The sequence below is a fragment of the Mustela nigripes genome, chromosome 7 (genome assembly GCF_022355385.1).
Source record: "Mustela nigripes isolate SB6536 chromosome 7, MUSNIG.SB6536, whole genome shotgun sequence".
NCBI lineage: Eukaryota > Metazoa > Chordata > Mammalia > Carnivora > Mustelidae > Mustela > Mustela nigripes.
Genome location: NC_081563.1, coordinates 117,852,253 through 117,871,072, shown reverse-complemented (window position 1 = coordinate 117,871,072; position 18,820 = coordinate 117,852,253). Strand labels below are relative to the sequence as shown.

Sequence of the window (18,820 nt, the reverse complement as noted above, 5' to 3'; positions counted from 1 at the left end):
TCAGTCAGAGGACCATGCAACTCCTACACTTGGGATTGTGGGTTTCGAGCTACATGTTAGGTGTGGAGATCGCTTGATAATAAAACCTTAAAAAATAAAATAGGGGCACATGGCTGGCTTAGTCTGTAGAGCATGTAACTCTTGATCTCAGGGTTGTGAGTATGAGCCCCACATTGGGCAAGAAGCCTACTTAAAATTTAAAAAAATTAAAAATACGGCACCTGGGTGGCTCAGTTGGAGGATCAAGTCCTGCTTCGGGCTCCGTGCTCATCGAGGAGTCTGCCTTTCCCTCTGACCAACCCCCTCTCATGCTCTCTTTCTCATTCTTTCTCTCAAATAAATAAAATCTTTAAAAAAATATTAAAAACAAAAATTAAAAATACAGTACAATTCTTACTGAAAAAACTCCATGACCACCAACCTCCAACGGGACATCAGTGGAATTTTATGGCATCAGCAATTTACCACATTTCTCACATCCAATCCCTCTTCAATCTTCTAAATGACAATCATACCTCATCTTTTTTCCTCAAACCCAAGCCTTCCTTCTTTTTTTTTCAAGCCTTCCTGCTTTAGATTCTTAGTCTCAGCTGAGATTTTCTTATCCCACTTAAAAAATAAAATCAATCAGGGGCGCCTGGGTCGCTCAGTCGTTAAGCATCTGCCTTAAGCTCAGGTCATGACCCCAGGGTCCTGGAACTGAGTCCCACAATGGGCTCCCTGCTCAACGGGGAGCCTGCTTCTCCCTCTCCCATTCCCCCTGCTTGTGTTCCCTCACTTGTGGTCTCTGTCAAATAAATAAATAAAATCTTTAAAAATAAAATCAATCAAAAAAGAATTCCCAATGCTAGTAGGAACATAAAATGGTGCAACTGCTGTGGAAAAAAGCTTGGCAGTTCTTCAAAAGATAAACAAGTTAATTAATTAGCATTTGACCCAGTAATTCTGTTCTTACATACCTAAGAAATATGAAAACATATGTCCACACACAAATATTCATAGCAACATTATTCATAATAGCCAAAAACAAAAACAATACAAATACTCATCTACTGATGAATGGATAAACAAAACATAGTATATCCCTATTGTGGAATACTATTCACCCATCAAAAAGAATGCTGATATATGCTACAACACAAATGAATCTTGAAAATACCATATTAAGGGGCACCTGGGTGGCTCAGTTGGTTAAGCCACTGCCTTCAGCTTAGGTCATGATCCCAGGGTCCTGGGATCAAGAGCCCCACATTAGGCTCCTTGCTGAGCAGAGAGCCTGCTTCTCCCCTGCCTGCTATTCTCCCTGCCTGTGCTTGTTCTCTCCCTCTCTCCACCTTTCCTCTCTCCCTCTCTCCTTCCCTCTCTCTCTCTGTGTCAAATAAACAAATAAAAATCTTTAAAAATTAAAAAAAAAAAAAAACCAGGGCACCTGGGGGGCTCAGAGGGTTAAGCCTCTGCCTTCAGCTCAGGTCATGATCTCAGGGTCCTGGGATCAAGCCCTGCATCAGGCTCTCTGTTCAGCAGGGAGCCTACTTCTCCCTCTCTCTGCCTGCCTCTCTGCCTACTTGTGATCTCCATCTGTTGAATAAATACATAAAATCTTAAAAATATATATATATTAAAAATATGTATCTTAAAAATCTTAAAAATATCTTAAAAATATATTATATATATTAAATGGGGCACCTGGCTGGCTCAGTTGGTAGAGCATGCAATTCTTGGGCCCGAGGTCATAACTTCAAGCCCCACATCACTGGGCTTAGGGCATACATTAAAAAAGAGAGAGAGAGAGAGAAGGTAATCCAAAGTAGTTAATTTTGGAACACCTGGCTGGTTCAGTTGGTAGAGCATGTGACTACTGATCTCAGGACCATGAGTTCAAGCCCCACAATGGGCATGGAGTCAGTCTATTTTTCAAAAAAGAAAATATGCTGGGCACCTGGTTGGCTCAGTCTGTTAACCATCTGCCTTCAGCTCAAGTCATGATCCCAAGGTCCTGGAATAGAATTCCACATCCAGCTCCCTGCCTTGCAGGGAGCCTGCTTCTCCCTCTGCTTCTCCCTCTGCTTCTCCCTCTCTCTCTCTCTGTCTCTCATGAATAAATAAATAAAATCTTTTAAAAAAATAAAAGAAAAAGAAAATATGTTAAGTGAAAGATGTTAGTAACAAAGAAACATATTGTATGATTTGGTTTCTAAGAAATGGCCAGAATAGGCAAATCCACAGAGACAGAAAGTATATTAGTAGTTGCCCAAGGATGGGGAGGGCTGAGGGGGGGAAGGAAAAGACTGCTAATGCATACAGGGTTTCTTTTTTTTTTTTTTTTTTTTTTAAGATTTTATTTATTTATTTGACAGAGAGATCACAAGTAGGCAGAGAGGCAGGCAGAGAGAGAGGAGGAAGCAGGCTCCCAGCTGAGCAGAGAGCCCGATGCGGGGCTTGATCCCAGAACCCTAGGATCATGACCTGAGCTGAAGGCAGAGGCTTTAACCCACTGAGCCACCCAGGCGCCCCTACAGGGTTTCTTTTTGGGGTGATGAAAATATTCTGAAATTAGGTAGTTGTGAGAGTTGTACAACTTTGTGAATATGCTACAAATCGTTCATTTGTATCCTTTAGAAGAGTGAATTTACAGTATATAAAATACAAATCAACTAAGTAAAACAATAAAAAAAGGAGGGAAACAAACGAATCCTACCAAGTGCTGGCAAAGACACAGAGCAACTGGGACTCTGATGCATTGCTGGTGGAAATGCAAACTGGAATAGCCACATTAGAAAATAGTTTGGCAGTTCAACAAGTTAAACACACTTAACCTGGTACCCAGCAATCCCACTCCTTGGTATTTACCCAAGACAAATGAGAACTTACATTCTCTCGTATTTAGCATAAACTGGAAACAATTCACATTTTTCAACAGCTACACAGATAACTGTGGTACATCTATACAATGGAATTCTACTCAGAGATAAAAGGACCAACCAATGATTCATGCTAAACTGTGAATGAATCTCAAAGTATTGTAAGTGAATATGATAAGAGGCCAAATTTAATAGACTTCACATCATACAATTCCATTTTTATGACAGCATGGAAAAAGTAAAACTATATGTACAAGGACAGGATCCTGGGTCATAAGAGCCAAAAGCGGTAGGAGGAGTTGACTACAAAAGGATACAAGGAAATTTTGTAGAGTGATAAAAGCGCTCTACATTTTGACTGTGGTGGTACATGCCTAACTATAAATTTGGCAAGCCTCACAGAACTGTACAGTATGTAAATTATAACTCAACTTTATTTTTTTTAAAGATTTTATTTACTTAACAGAGAGAGAGAGAGCACAGCAAGGGGAGCAGCAGGCAGAGAGGGAGAAGCAGGCTCACCGAGCAGGGAGCCCAGTGTGGATCTCAATCCCAGGATGTGGTATCATGACCTGAGCCTAAGGCAGATGCTTAACTGAGCCACCCAGGTGTCCCTATAACTCAAGTGTAAAACAGAAAACACACACATACATACACAAAGAAAAAAACACATGCTCCAATCACCAATTCTGCCTGTCAACCTTCATTTCTATCTGTATATCCAGTCTCCCTTTTCCCCCTTATAATAAATGAACTATCTGCTCCTGTAAATGGTTTATTCCTCCATTTGTACACCATACCAGTCTCTCTCCCATTTTTCCTGAACTCAGACCAATCAGGATTTTGTCCCCACTGCTCCGCTAAAACAACTCTCATCAAGATCATCTAAAACCTCGGGACGCCTGGGTGGCTCAGTTGGTTAAGCAGCTGCCTTCGGCTCAGGTCATGATCCCAGCGTCCTGGGATCGAATCCCACAGTGTGCTCCTTGCTCAGCAGGGAGCCTGCTTCTGCCTCTGCCTGCCATTCTGTCTGCCTGCGCTCGCTCTCCCTCTCTCTCTCTGATAAATAAATAAAATCTTAAAAAAAAAAGATCATCTAAAACCTCGATGTCACTGAATCAGTAGTCACTGAATCTTCATCTTACTTGACCCAGGAGCATCACAAACTGAAGTTATTACTCCCTGCTTCTTGAAATGATTTTTTGCACGAAGCCTCTAGACATTCTCCTCTTGGGATTCCTCTTGCCTCAATGGTCTCCCCTTCCCAGTCTCTTTTGCTGGTTCCTCTACATCTGCTAACATCTACAGGAAGGCTCCTGGGCTTAGTCCTTTTTATCTATACTGACTACCTAGATTACCACTATCTAACAGAACCTTCTCATTGAAAACTTTCTACATTTCTGCTCTCCAATTGGTAGCCACTAGCCACATGTGGCTACTGAATACTGGAATTGTGCCTAGTGTGACTCAGGAGATGAATTTTCAATTTTACTTAAACAGCTACATGTGGCTAGCGGCCAGAGCACAGCCCTGGATGAGCTCATCCAGTCCCGTGAAAACACCTCTGATAAAGAACTGTTATCCAAAATACACAAGGATCTCTTAAAACTCAACAACAAGAAGACAAAGAAACAAACAAAAGATGGGCAAAAGACCTTAACAGACACCTCACCAAGGAATATATAAAGACAACAAATAAGCGTATGAAAAGATATTCAACATATTTCATTAGAGAAATTGCAAATTTAAATAACAATGAGATACCACTACTTACTTATTATAATGACCAAAATCCAAAACACTGAGGATCAAATATTGGTGAGCATGTAGAGTAATAGTAACGCTCATTCACAGGTGGTACAAATGCAAAATGGTACAGCCACTCGCAAAGAGTTTGGCAGTTTCTTGCAGAACTAAATATACCATATGATCTGGCAATCACATGCTTCTTTTTTTTTTTTTTTTTTTTTTTAAGTAAGCTCTACACCCAACATGGGGCGTGAACTAGCGATCCTAAGATCAAGAGTTGCATGCTCAGGGTGCCTGGGTGGCTCAGTTGGTTAAGGGTCTGACACCTGATCTCACCTCAGGTCCTTAACCTCAGGGCTGTGAGTTCAAGCCCCACACTGGGCACTAAAGTGCATGGGGAGCTTACTTTAAAAAAAAAAAAAAAAGGGAAAGAAAAAAGAAAAGTTGCATGTTCCACCAACTGAGCCAGCCAGGCACCCCGCAACCACCTTCTTTAGTATTTACCCAAATGAGTTGAAAACTTATGGATAAATAAACTGTGGTACATTCTGACAACATAATATTATTTAATGCTAAAAAGAAATGAACTATCAAGCCATGAAAGGACATAAAGAATCCTTAATTGCGGGATGCCTGGGTGGCTCAGTTGGTTGGACAACTGCCTTCGGCTCAGGTCATGATCCTGGAGTCCCAGGATCCAGTCCCACATCAGGCTCCCAGCTCCACGGGGAGTCTGCTTCTCTCTCTGACCTTCTCCTCACTCATGCTCTCTCTCACTGTCTCTCTCTCAAATAAATAAAATCTTAAAAAAAAAAAAAAAAAGAATCCTCAATTGCTTCTTACTAAATGGAAAAAAAAAATCTGAGAAGGCTACCTACTGTATCTATGTTCAACTGATGACATTATGGAAAAGATAAAACTATGGAGACAGCAAAAAGGTCAGTGATTGCCAGGGGTTAGGGGATAAGAACAACTGAAGAGGCAAATTACAGAGGATTTTTAGGGCAGTGAAACTCTTCTGTACAATACCATAGCAGTAGATATGTGTCATCATAAATTTGTCCAAACTCAAAGAATGTACAACATCAAAAGTAAGTCCTAACATAAACTATGGAATTTGGGTGATAATGATGGTTCAATGTAGGTCCATAAACTGTAACAAATGTACCATTCTCCTGCAGGGTGTTGATGGGAAAGCTATGAAAGTATAGGGCCAAGCGATGGGTCCTCCCTGTACTTCCTGCTCGATTTTGCTGCAAACCTAAAACTGCTCTAAAAAATAAAATATATATTTTTTTAATCCCATGTACTACTCACTGCCAATTCCCAAATTTCTATCTCTAACCCAGAGCTCACACCTCAGTGCTTGACTCACTTAGTTATTCAACCATCTGTTCAACAATCTCCACTTGGTTATCTAAAAGGAATGCAATATTTAACATGCCCAAAACCAAATTACTGATTTTCCCCATTTCAGCAAGTGGTAATTCTACTAGCACTTAGAACAAACACCCTTGGAGTCACCCTTGACTCTTCTGTTTTTCTTACAATATCACCTGCAAATCCGTCAGCTATACCTTCAAAAAATACTCAGACTCTGACCACTTCCCATCATCTCCACTGCTGCTTTTTTTGTTCAAGCAACTATCACCTTTAATCCAAACTAGAACCAAAGACTACTATTCTCCCTCTTTCTTTCCATGCCTGCCTACAGCATATTCTACACAAAATAACCACAGCCACTTTAAATAACTGAAACCAGATAATGTCATATACCTGTTTAAAATCTTTCAATGACTTCCTATTATATTCAGAATAAATTCCAAATCCCCAAGTATGACCAGATCTGGCTCCTGCTGACATACGTGGACTCATCTCCTTCCTCTGACACCATTAATCTTTACCCTCTTTTTCCATCTTGAACATGAGCATGCTGTACCTTGGCTGCCTCTGCCTAAATCCCTCTTCCCCTGGATATCCACCTGGCTCACTCCCTCCCTCACTTCGGATCACTATTCAAATGTCTCCTTAATAGATCTTCCCTGAATACCTTCTTCATAAAAAAACACCCCACATACACACACCATGTCACACTCTTGTCTACTTGTTAGTACTTATTCCTCCTCCTATCATTTATCACCACCTAACCTTATAGGTATGGGTCTGCTTGTTTATGGTCCATCTACCTCCACCAAATGTCAGCTCCTAAAAATCAGGGACTACCCATCAGTCTTAATTACCACTCTATCTCCAGCATCTAGCACTGAATGAATGTCTTAGCATAAGACACCTGTGGGAAGACATCTAAAATCCCACACACGAAATTAACTGTTCTCCCTCCGGGGGTTATACATGAACTCTGTACAGAGTTAAGTATCACTTTATGATATAATTAATTTCAAAAACTTCACTTTCTACCCTAGGTACAAGACACAGCATGGGGATCAAAGTTATGCCCTCTCATGCTCACAAGCCAGACTACCTTGATTCAAGTTCCAAATTCATCTGGTTGTGCAAGGTTGGGCAACTTAGTTAACCACTCTGCGTCTGTTTCCTCATGTATAAAATGGGAATAATAAAAATACCCACAACTCCTAGTGTTATGAGAATTACATAGGGTATAACATGTAAAGCTTTTAGACTTGTGCCTGACAAAGAAAAAATCCCCCAATAAGTGTGAGTTATTGGGACACCTGGGTGGCTCAGCCGGTTAAGCGTCTGCCTTCAGCTTAGGTCGTGATCCCAGAGTCCTGGGATCTAGTCCCACATCAGGTTCCTTGCTCAGCGGGAAGCCTTTTTCTCCCTCTGCGTGCTGCTCCCCCTGCTGTACTTGCTCTCTCTCTCTCTCTTTCTCTGACAAATAAATAAAAGCTTTTAAATAAATAAATAAATGTGAGCTATTAGCAAAGACATAACCATGAGCATATATGATTAACATCATTGGCCAGCAATGCTAAGAGCCAGAGCCAAATACCTGAGTGGCCTCTAAACTTGAGGGTCCTATGTGATTCTTCCTTCATTCCAGTCTGTAGCTTAGTGTCTGACTCCCAGCAGACACTCAAAACATGTATGTGAAAAGCTCAGAAATGAAAAATTATTTTCATTTTTTTCTAAGTTTTTTTTTTTAATATTTTATTTATTTGACAGAGAGAGACACAGTGAGAGAGGGAACACTAAAAGGAGGAATGGGAGAGGGAGAAGCAGGCTTCCCACCAAGCAGAGAGCCCGATGCAGAGCTCAATCCCAGGACCCCGGGACCATGACCTGAGCCGAAGGCAGAAGCTTAACGAATGAGCCACCCAGGTACCCCGTAAGATTTTTATTTTTAATTAGGCTGTACATGAAACATGGGGCTCTAACTCACAACCCCAAGATCAAAAGTCACATATTCCACTGACGAAGCCAGTCAGATGCCCCAGTGAAAAATTACTTTAATAAAAGTAAAATAAAAAAGGGGGGGAAGGGGCCGCCTGGGTGGCTCAGTCATTAAGCCACTGCCTTCGGCTCAGGTCATGGTCCCAGGGTCCTGGGATCGAGCCCCACATCGGGCTCTCTGCCCAGCAGGGAGCCTGCTTCTGCTTCTCCATCTACTTGTGATCTCCGTCTGTCAAATAAATAAATAAAATCTTTAAAAAAAAAGGGGGGGGGAAGGATGGTACAAGAAGTGAAGAGGTAAGCTCAGCCACAGCACCTTCTTCCTAGAAACATCGCCAAAAGCAAGGAAACAAAAATGAACTATTGGAACATTACCAAGATCAAAAGCTTTTGCAGAGCAAAGGAAACAGTCCAAAAAAAAAAAAGACAACTGACAGAATGGGAGAAGATATTCGCAAACAACATATCAGATAAAGGGCTAGTATCCAAAATCTATAAAGAACTTATCAAACTCAACACCCAAAGAACAAATAATCCAATCAAGAAATGGGCAGAAGACATGAACAGACATTTCTGCAAAGAAGACATCCAGATGGACAACAGACACATGAAAAAGTGCTCAACATCACTCGGCATCAGGGAAGTACAAATCAAAACCACAATGAGACACCATCTCACACCAGTCAGAATGGCTAAAATTAACAAGTCAGGAAACAACAAATGTTGATGAGGATGCAGAGAAAGGGGAACCCTCCTACACTGTCAGTGGGAATGCAAGCTGGTGCAGCCACTCTGGAAAAGAGTATAGAAGTTCCTCAAAAAGTTGAAAATAGACCTATCCCAGGGCCCAGCAATCACACTACCCTAAAGATACAAATGTAGTGATCCAAAGGGGCACGTGCATCCAAATGTTTATAGCAGCAATGTCCACAACTGCCTAACTATGGAAAGAATCTACATGTCCATCAACAGATGAATGGATAAAGAAGATGTGGTGTATATATACAATGAAATACTATGCAGCCATCAAAAGAAATGAAATCTTGCCATTTGCAACAATGTGAATGGAACTAGAGGGTATTATGCTGAATGAAATAAGTCAATCAGATGATCTGATTGATCAATTATCATATGATCTCTCTGACATGAGGAATTTGAGAGGCAGGGCAGGGGGTGTGGCGGGGTAAAGGAGAAAATGAAATAAGATGGGATCAGGAGGGAGACAAACCATAATAAACTCTTAATCTCACAAAACAAACTGAGGGTTGCTGGGAGGTTGAGGGGTAGAGACAGGGTGACTGGCTTATGAACACTGGGGAGGGTATGGGCCATGGTGAATGCTGTGAAATGTATGGTGACCTGTACCCCTGGGGCAAATAATATATTATACGTTAATTAAAAAAAAGAAGAAGAAGACGTGCAAGAGGTAACAACCAGGAACCGAGACTTGATCGATGCAAATAATACTAAAAAAAAAAAAAGAAAGAAAATTTAAAGGAGAGCTAACTAAGGACATTACACAACCCAGATTTTAAAATCTTTTGTACAAAAAGTAGGGCACCTGGGTGGCTCAGTGGGTTAACCCTCTGCCTTCAGCTCAGGTCATGGTCTTGGGGTCCTGGGATCAAATCCTGCATTGGGCTTTCTGCTAGGCAGGGAGCCTGCTTCCTCCTCTCTCTCTCTCTCTCTGCCTGCCTCTCTACCTACTTGTGATCTCTGTCAAATACATAAATAAAATCTTTAAAAAAAAATCTTTTGTACAAAAAGTAGAAGGAGACTATGATCAACTTATATGGAAACAAAGCAGTGGAAATGTGCCAAGGAGTCAGGAAAGCAACAGACAGAAGGAGTTTTGCACCGTGTTCTGGGCAAGATGAGAGAAGGCCAGGCCTACTGTTTGAGGCAGATGGTGTGCTCCTGACAAATGAAGGGAACAAGGCGGAGGGAGGCAGAGCTAGCAGTTTCTGTTCTAGCCACCAAACGTTGATTGCTAGGAGACTGCAGCCTCTCACATGCTACTCAGTTCATCTGCATAACCCTAAAGGTAAAGTGGGCAGGCAAGATTACACCATCTACAGAGTAGGAAATGGATATCTGGAAATTGTCCCCCAAAGTGGTAGGTGTAAAATTAGAACATGCATTCTTATCAATAATCCATATCCTGTTTGGTGAGATAAACTGTTTTTAGAACTAACAACTTCCATGGAAAATCTGAATCTGTATTTTACAAACTCCCCTCTCTAAATAATAAAAATCCTAATCCTGTGATTTCTTAGGGACCCTAGAATTTAGGAAGGAAAAGCTGGTTTGGATAATTTACAAATGCACTCTGGTCAGGTATACATAAAACAGTTTTCTAACAAACCAAGTTAATCTCAGATTCTTCAGTTCCAAATGGGTTTGCTTTGGGGGCTTAAATGAGATACCTCATGTAAAGCAATTAAGGCAATTAGCATTGTACCTGACACATAGCAAATCTCTGATAAATGTTAGTTACCATTGCTATTGTGGTTTAACGTGAAGTATGTATGTAGCAGACAAGGTAAGAGAGAAACCAGGCTTCTGTATAAGCATCACAGACAAAATAAATCAAAGATATAAACCTATTAAAAATGTCAAAGCATTAATCCAGAAAGACACACTCACCCATTCTGGGTCACATTTGTATCTTCATACACATCTACTGTCACATGGGTTTTGAAAAATAATTTAACCCTTTTCATGACTTTTTTTTTTTTTTTTTTTTTTGCAACCTAGAAGTAAATCCAGAAAATATGGAAGAGCACTCAGAAAAATATCACTAGGGAAAGGAATCACCTGGGAGGCATAGCCAGTCTTTGGAGTCAGATCAACAGGGGTTCAATCCCAGCTCTACCACACACTGGCTGTGAAATTTGGAACAAGGGATTTTTACCTCTGTGAGGCTTTGTTTCTTCCCTCATTTATAAAATTGAAATAATAAACAACATAGCTTGCTGAGAAGATTTAATGGAATAGCTGTATATAGGGAACCTGGCACAGTCAGTCCTATACATAATTGCTATCTAATTCTGCAATATTAAAAAAAAAAAATTCTCTCAGGCTTAAGATGTAAGCAATCAGAACACCTAGAAAAATGTTTCCTACAATCATTTGGAACTTGGTCCACAAATACTTTATTGATTACCTATTATATGCCAGGAACAATTTTCAGGCACTAGAGATATATCAGCAAACAAAATTGATAGCACATCCATGGCTGCCTTGGAAATGCACCTACCACATCCTTACCAAGTAGATAGTAACTGACACCAGCCGCAAAGGCACTAAACCCATCCTGACCTCTGTGCCATCTCCACACTTCCCTAGCATTGTTCCTAGCCAAGGACTGAGTAAGCAGGTATACTAAGATAAGACTCTTCCTGGGAGACAAGACTCTTTTGACAGCAACAATGGCTTGAGAAATCCCCATCTCCTTTGCCAAAACTTACTGGTAGATGGAAGACATCCTACCTTCCTTTTCTCTCCCTGCGAGGGGTTAAAACTCTTCCCAGCCTCTTCCCTTCCTTCCCCATTTCCCTCTACAGGGGGTTTCCAAATCAATCAATTACACTGCTTCTCAGAGAACCCAATCTACCGTACTAGCCCTCAACTGAGCTAGCATTCTAGAAGGAAAGACAGATAAATAAAAAATAATCAGGAGCGCCTGGGTGGCTCAGTTAGTGGAGCATGGGACTCTTGATCTCAGGGTTGTGAGTTTCAGCCCCACAATGAATGTAGACATAACATAAAAATAAAATCTTGGGGGGGCACCTGGGTGGCTCAGTGGGTTGGAGCCTCTGCCTTCAGCTCAGGTTATGATCTCAGGGTCCTGGGATGGAGCCCTGCATCGGGCTCTCTGCTCAGCGGGGAGCCTGCATCCTCCCTCTCTGCTTGCCTCTCTGCCTACTTGTGATATCTCTCTCTCTCTCTCTCTCTATCAAATAAATAAATAAATAAATATCTTTTTTAAAAAAATCTTCAGAGGTCCAGGGTAGCTCAGTCAGCTGGGCATACAACTCGACTTCAGCTTGGTCATGATCTCAGGGTCCTGAGACTGAGCCCCGCATCAAGCTCCACAATAAGCCTGAGCCTGCTTAGGATTCTCTCTCCCCCCTCTCCCTCTGTCCCCCACTTACAGCATGCACTCATGTGTTCTCTCTCTCTCAAAAAATAAATAAAATAAATTAACAAATAAAATCTTTAAAAAAAATTTTTAAATCAAATCAAATAATTATAGACCGGCAAGGGTATAGCATAAGCAAATTCTTTAGGTGTTCTCCTTATCTTGTAAGTTGTGATACTTATAAGATAAGGATGTGATACTTATAAGACCTATCTAGGGGTACCTGGGTGGCTCAGTGGGTTAAGCCGCTGCCTTCGGCTCAGGTCATGATCTCAGGGTCCTGGGATCGAGTCCCACATCGGGCTCTTTGCTCAGCAGGAAGCCTGCTTCCTCCTCTCTCTCTCTCTCTGCCTGCCTTTCTGCCTACTTGTGATCTCTCTCTGTCAAATAAATAAATAAAATCTTTAAAAAAAAAAAAAAAAAAAGACCTATCTATATATGTGTTGGGACGCCTGGGTGGCTCAGTGGGTTGGGCCTCTGCCTTCGGCTCAGGTCATGGTCTCAGGGTCCTGGGACTGAGCCCCGCATTGGGCTCTCTGCTCGGCGGGGAGCTTTCCCCTGCCTCTCTGCCTACTTGTGATCTCTCTCTCTCTCTGTCAGGTAAATAAATAAAATTGAAGAACAACAACAAAAATTAAATTTTAGAAAAAAAAATTTTCAAAATAAAAGATAAAAATAAAAATATAAATTACAAAATATTAAATTTAAAATGGAAATACCAAAATGAACTCACAACTTTTCAAAAATTTTATTTCTGAGCTCTATCTACTGAAAAGGCCTAAAAGCAGTAACATTCTAGCAGCAATAAACACAGCCAGTGCCCAGAGTTATTTCTAAATACTACTTCCACCTAAAAGGAATTAGGCCTCCTTGGAGAAATGGCTGACTTCAGGGTCTAGAGAATGACAGGGGCAAAATAAATGTGGGCCTTCTAAGTAGTGCCAGAAAAAAAGAAAATACTCAAGGACTAATAGAAGTGTATTGAAAGAACAAAGAACCCAGTTTAAAGGGTTTCTGACTAGCTAAATTTGGGATAATTTTAGCACCAAAGAAAATAATGAATGTTAGAACTGACTACATCACCACACTAAATGATCTGAGTTTTGGTGATCCTTAAAAATGAAAAAAGAAAGGGATGCCTAAATGGCTCAGTCGATTAAAACATGTACCTTCAGCTCAGGTCATGATCCCAGGATCCTGGGATAGAGTCCCACATAAGGTTCCTTGCTGGCGGGGGGAGGGTTGGCAAGACTTAGCAAAGCTTCAAGAAACTGTTCCAGATGGGGCACCTGGGTGGTTCAGTCAGTTAAGCATATGACTCTTAGTTTCATCTCAGGTCATGATCTCAGGGTCCTGGGATCAAGCCCCACCAAGAGCTCCGCACTCAGTGAAGAGTCTGCTTTCCCCTCTCACTCCCCCTCTGCTCCTCTACCCACCACCAAATGCATTGTCTCTCTCTCAAGTAAATCTTTTTTAAATAAATAAATAAATGAAACCTGTTCCAGAGGGGGAAAAAAAGAAAAAACTACCTCATTTCCTAGGACTTCTACAACAACAGACTGAAACCAGACAAGGATGGTGCAAGAAAAGATCAAAACCAAAGTACTAGTGAACATGGATATCAAAATCCCAAATAAAATATTAGCAAACTGAATCCCATAATTTATTATATAAATGACCTAATAGAGTCTATCCAGGCATGCAGGCAAGAACTGCTCATCAGAAAATCTACTAATGTCATATACCATACATATTAATATACTGAAGAGACAAAAACCTATATGGTCAATTAATGAGATGTCCAGAAAGCACTAGATGAGGGGCACCTGGGTGGCTCAGTGGGTTAAAGCCTATGCCTTCGGCTCAGGTCATGATCCCAGGTTCTGGGATCGAGCCCCACATCAGGCTCTCTGCTTGGCAGGGAGCCTGCTTCCCCCTCTCTCTGTCTCTGCCTACCCCTCTGCCTACTTGTGATCTCTGTCAAATAAATAAATAAAATCTTAAAAAAAAAAAAAAAGCATTAGATGAAACTCAACAGTCACACAGGCTAGGGGAAAACAAAACAAAAACAAAAACTTCCAGCAAACAAGGAATAAACAGGAAGAAATTACTTTAATCTGATTAAAGAGTCTACCATGATCTTTTTTTTTTTTTTAATATTTTATTTATTTGACAGAGATCACAAGTAGGCAGAGAGACAGGCAGAGATAGAGATGGGGAGGCAGGCTCCTCTCTGCTCTCTACAGAGCAGAGAGCCCGATGCGGGGCTCGATCCCAGGACCCTGAGACCATGACCCAAGCCGAAAGCAGAGGCTCAACCCACTGAGCCACCCAGGCGCCCCGAGTCTACCATGATCTTAACATTAAACATCATATTTAATGATGAACCTTCACATGAACTCCTGTTAATCAAACAGTAAGACACAGAATGCTACTGTTACCATTACCATTTGACACCATGCCAGTGTAGTTCTGGTCAATGAAAATGGGACAAAGAGAGAAGGAAAGAAAAGGGATGAAAGACGGAAGGAAGGAAAAGAAAGAAGAGGCATAAGGACTGGAAAGCAAGAGGCAATATACCCGTTTGCATATATATGACCATCTACGTAAAAAATCCAAAAGAACTAGTAGGACAAGTATGAAAATGCAGCAAGCATTCTGCACACAAGTTTAACATACAAAATTTATGAGAAATAAACCCTCACGTATCCACCCCTATGACCACTTTTGCTTCCTCTATCCTCCCATCCTTTCCTCCCCTCATATTATCTTTGAAGAAAGTCCCAGACAACAAATCATTTTATTCATAAATGTCTGTATGTAATCTCTAAAAAATGAGGACTTTTTTAAAACATAGCTATACCATTTCCAAACCTAAAAGAATTAACGATGCTTTTATATCATTAATCACTGTTCAAATTTCCAACAATCTCATAAATGTCATAAAATCTTTTTTTAGCAGTTGCTTTTAAACTATGATCTCAGTAGGACACCTTGTTCAGTTTAACTACAATCTCAGTAAAGTTCACACACTGAATCTGGTCAACAACAACAAGACTCAACAGCATTACTAAACACCACCAATAACCAAAGAGAAAATGTAATATAAAAAGATCCAGGGAGGGACGCCTGGGTGGCTCAGTTGGTTGGGCAGCTGCCTTCAGCTCAGGTCATAATCCCAGCGTCCTGGGATCGAGTCCCACATTGGGCTCCTTGCTCAGCGGGGAGCCTGTTTCTCCCTCTGCCTCTGCCTGCCATTCTGTCTGCCTGTGCTCGTTCTCTCCCTCTCTCTGATAAATAAATAAAATCTTTAAAAAAAAAAAAAAAAGATCCAGGGATACCTGGTGACTCAGTAGGTTGGGCATCCCACTCTTGGTTTCAGCTCACATCATGATCTCAGGATCGTGGAATCAAGCCCCATATGGGGCCCCACGCTCAGCACAGAGTCTGCTTGAGATTCTCGTCTCTGTCCTCCTCCCACTCACATATACTCTCTCCTCTCTCTCTCTCTCTCTCGCTCACTCATTCAAATAAATAAATAAATACAATCTTTAAAAAAAATATCCATTCACAAGGTGCTCCTGGGTAACTTAATCAGTTAGGCATCTATTAATTTCAACTCAGGTCATGATCTCAGAGTTGTGATCACAGGGTCTGAGACTAAGCCCAGGGTAGGGCTCTAAGCTGGGCATGCAGCCTGCTTAAGATTCTCTCTTCCTCTCCCTCTATCCCCTCCCCTACTCACGCATGCATGTGCGCGCTCTGCAATAAAAGAAAAAAGATCCATTCATAGAAGCAACAAACACTAGAAGGTACTTAGGAATAAGTCTAATAGATAAAATGCAAAAGCTTTATGAAGGTTATAAAACATTACTTATGTTTATAAAGGAAAATGTGAATAAATACAAAAACGTAGTATTTTCAGGGCACCTGGGTGCCTCGATCGGTTAAGTAGCCAACTCTTGATCTCCACTCAGGTCATCATTTCAGAGTCCTGGGATCAAGCCCCATGTCAGGCTCCTTGCTCAGCAGGAAATCTGCTTAAGGATTTTCTCTCCCCCTCTTCCTTTGCCCCTCCCCCCTGGTTCACACCCTCTCACACATGCACATTCTCTTTTCCTCTAGAATAAATCATTTAAATAAATAATAAATAAATCATTTTTAAAATAAAATTAAAATTAAAATTCACATTAAAAGTAAAGATCTATATCTGAAACTAATATAGCACTGAATGTCCATTATACTTCAATTTTTTGAAAAAGTAAGAGAAAAGGTTTAAGAATACAGCAAATAAAGCACACAGGGGCAAAATCTGTCTTAATAGCTATAAAGACTTACTTTAAAGCAATATAAATTCGATGTGTTGCTATTAGCACCAGAGTAAATATAAATTAATAGAACAGAGTAAGGAGTTAAAAACAGAGAGTGTGATGTTATGGCACTTGGTATATAGAAGTGGTACTGCAGATCAGTGGGGAAAGAATGGACTGTCCTACAAACGATGATGAGGCACCTGATTATTTAAAATTAGACCAGGTTCATCCCATACATAAGATCAATTCTAGGTAAATAAAGATCAAAATGTGAAAAGCAAAACTTTAAAACTTTTAGAAGAATTTAGGAGTACTATATGCCACGAAAGATATCAAAAACAAGCTGAAAGGGGGCACCTGGGTGGCTCAGTCAGTTAAGAGTATGCCTTCAGCTCAGGTCATGATGGGATCGAGCCCCACACCAGGCTCCTTGCTCAGCAAGAAGCCTGCTTCTCCCTCCCTCTGCCTGCTGCTCCCCCTGCTTGTCCTCTTTATTTCTCTCAAATAAATAAATAATAAAACCTTTTTTTTTTATTAAAAAAAAAAAAGAAACAAAAGAAACAAACAAGCTGAAAAGACAAGTTACAGACTGGAAGATTTCTGCAACACAAACTGACAAAGAATTGGAATCCATAACGTATTAGAAGAACACTAAAAAATCACTGAGAACAGACAATCAAATAGGAAAAATGCCAAGAACAAGTCACAGAACACACATATTAGAAAATGCTCTACCTCATCAGAAGTATGAGCAACAGAGAATAAAACAAAGTTTCATAACCAACAGATTAGCAAGACCAGAAAGTCTTTAAAAAGCAAGGATTGATAAGGACATGGAAAAACAGGAAGTTTAATGCACTACTGTGGGGGTGTAATTTAATAGAAGCATTTTGGAGATAAACTTGGCAATTTCCAGTAAAACTGAAAATGTGTGTATCATATTACTTAACAAATTCACTGGAGTAGGGCTTATCAAACAGCAGTTCATGACCCACTGGGTTATAAAATAAAATTAATGAATCTAGACCAGCACTTGTACATATGTTCAGGAAACATACATACAATATAGAGGGAAAACATCAGAATATAAAGCATGTCCAAGGTTAAGAACTGTCTCTAAGTTTTTGCTCCAGTTAAATTATTATGTGTATATGGATGGGTATTACACTGGATTTAAAATATATTTCTTACTATAAATTGCCATAAAAAAGGTTTGAAAGTCACTGCCCAAGAAGTATTCTTGCAAAAGGATACACAAAAAAGTCATTTACAGAGATGTTCACAATAACAGTGTGTTGTTTATTTTTTAAATTTATTACTCTTTTTAGTAATCTTTACACTAACATGGGGCTTGAACTCATGACCCTAAGATCAAGAGTGGCACACTCTTCTGACTGAGCTAACCAAGCACCCCAGCAACATTAAGTTTAAAGCAGAAAAACTGGAGGGGAGCCTGGCTGGCTCAGTAGAGAGCATGGGATTCTTAACCTCCAGGTTATTAGTTCAAACCCTACACTGGGCCTGGAGCTTACTTTAAAAATAAAGTGAAAAACTGGAATCTAAATGTCTATCAGTAGGAGAGTAGATAAATGAAATATGATATATTCCTTTTTTTTAATATGGTATATTCATACAACAGAACTCTATACAGAAGTTAGGAGGAGTATCTTATGTATCAGTATGCATGAATCACACAAACACAAGCTAAAGGAACAAACAATGTAATAAAACATCTTCATTTTTAAACGAAGTGATTTTAAATAAAGTGATTCTAACTATTACTTATGAATACATATATATAGTTAAAATGTAAAAACATGGACAGAAAGGATACAACCAACTTCGGGATGCTGGTTGCCTCTTTGGAACACAGAAGGGGAACTGAATCGGTAAGGTATAAAAGACACTTGGATTAAATCAGAAATGTTTTATAGCCTTAATTCTTTAACATAAATATAATAAAACAAAAATGTCATTTATTCTGAGTGGCATTAATTTATTAATAAATCTTATTATTAAATTTTACATACTAATTTATTAATATTCACTAATATTTATTCTGAGAGATAACTATACAGATTATTTTATGGCTAGCTGTACTTCTTTACTTTTTCTAAATTTTAATTTTTTTCCACATTTGAAAAGAATTCTTCCCTTGATTAAGCTGCCTTAAAAAGAGCTGAGAGAAAACAAAAAAGGGAAATAATCACAGATAATACAAACAGCCTAAAACAACAAGGTATTTAAAAGGTCCACAATTCATTTATCAAATCTATCCCCAAAAGGCAGCAGAGACATTTCCTGCCCCAACCAACATTTCCCTGCTTCTCTTTTCCCCTCTCTTCTCTTCCTACGCCCCAGGAACTGGTCAGTCTATT

General features: G+C 40.1%; 1 protein-coding gene across 1 annotated transcript in view; it reads right to left on the bottom strand.

The window, feature by feature from the left end:
* PHF20 (PHD finger protein 20) overlaps positions 1–18,820 on the bottom strand; it is a 147,862-nt gene that overhangs the window by 104,617 nt on the left and 24,425 nt on the right. The gene's annotated exons all lie outside the window — the stretch shown is intronic.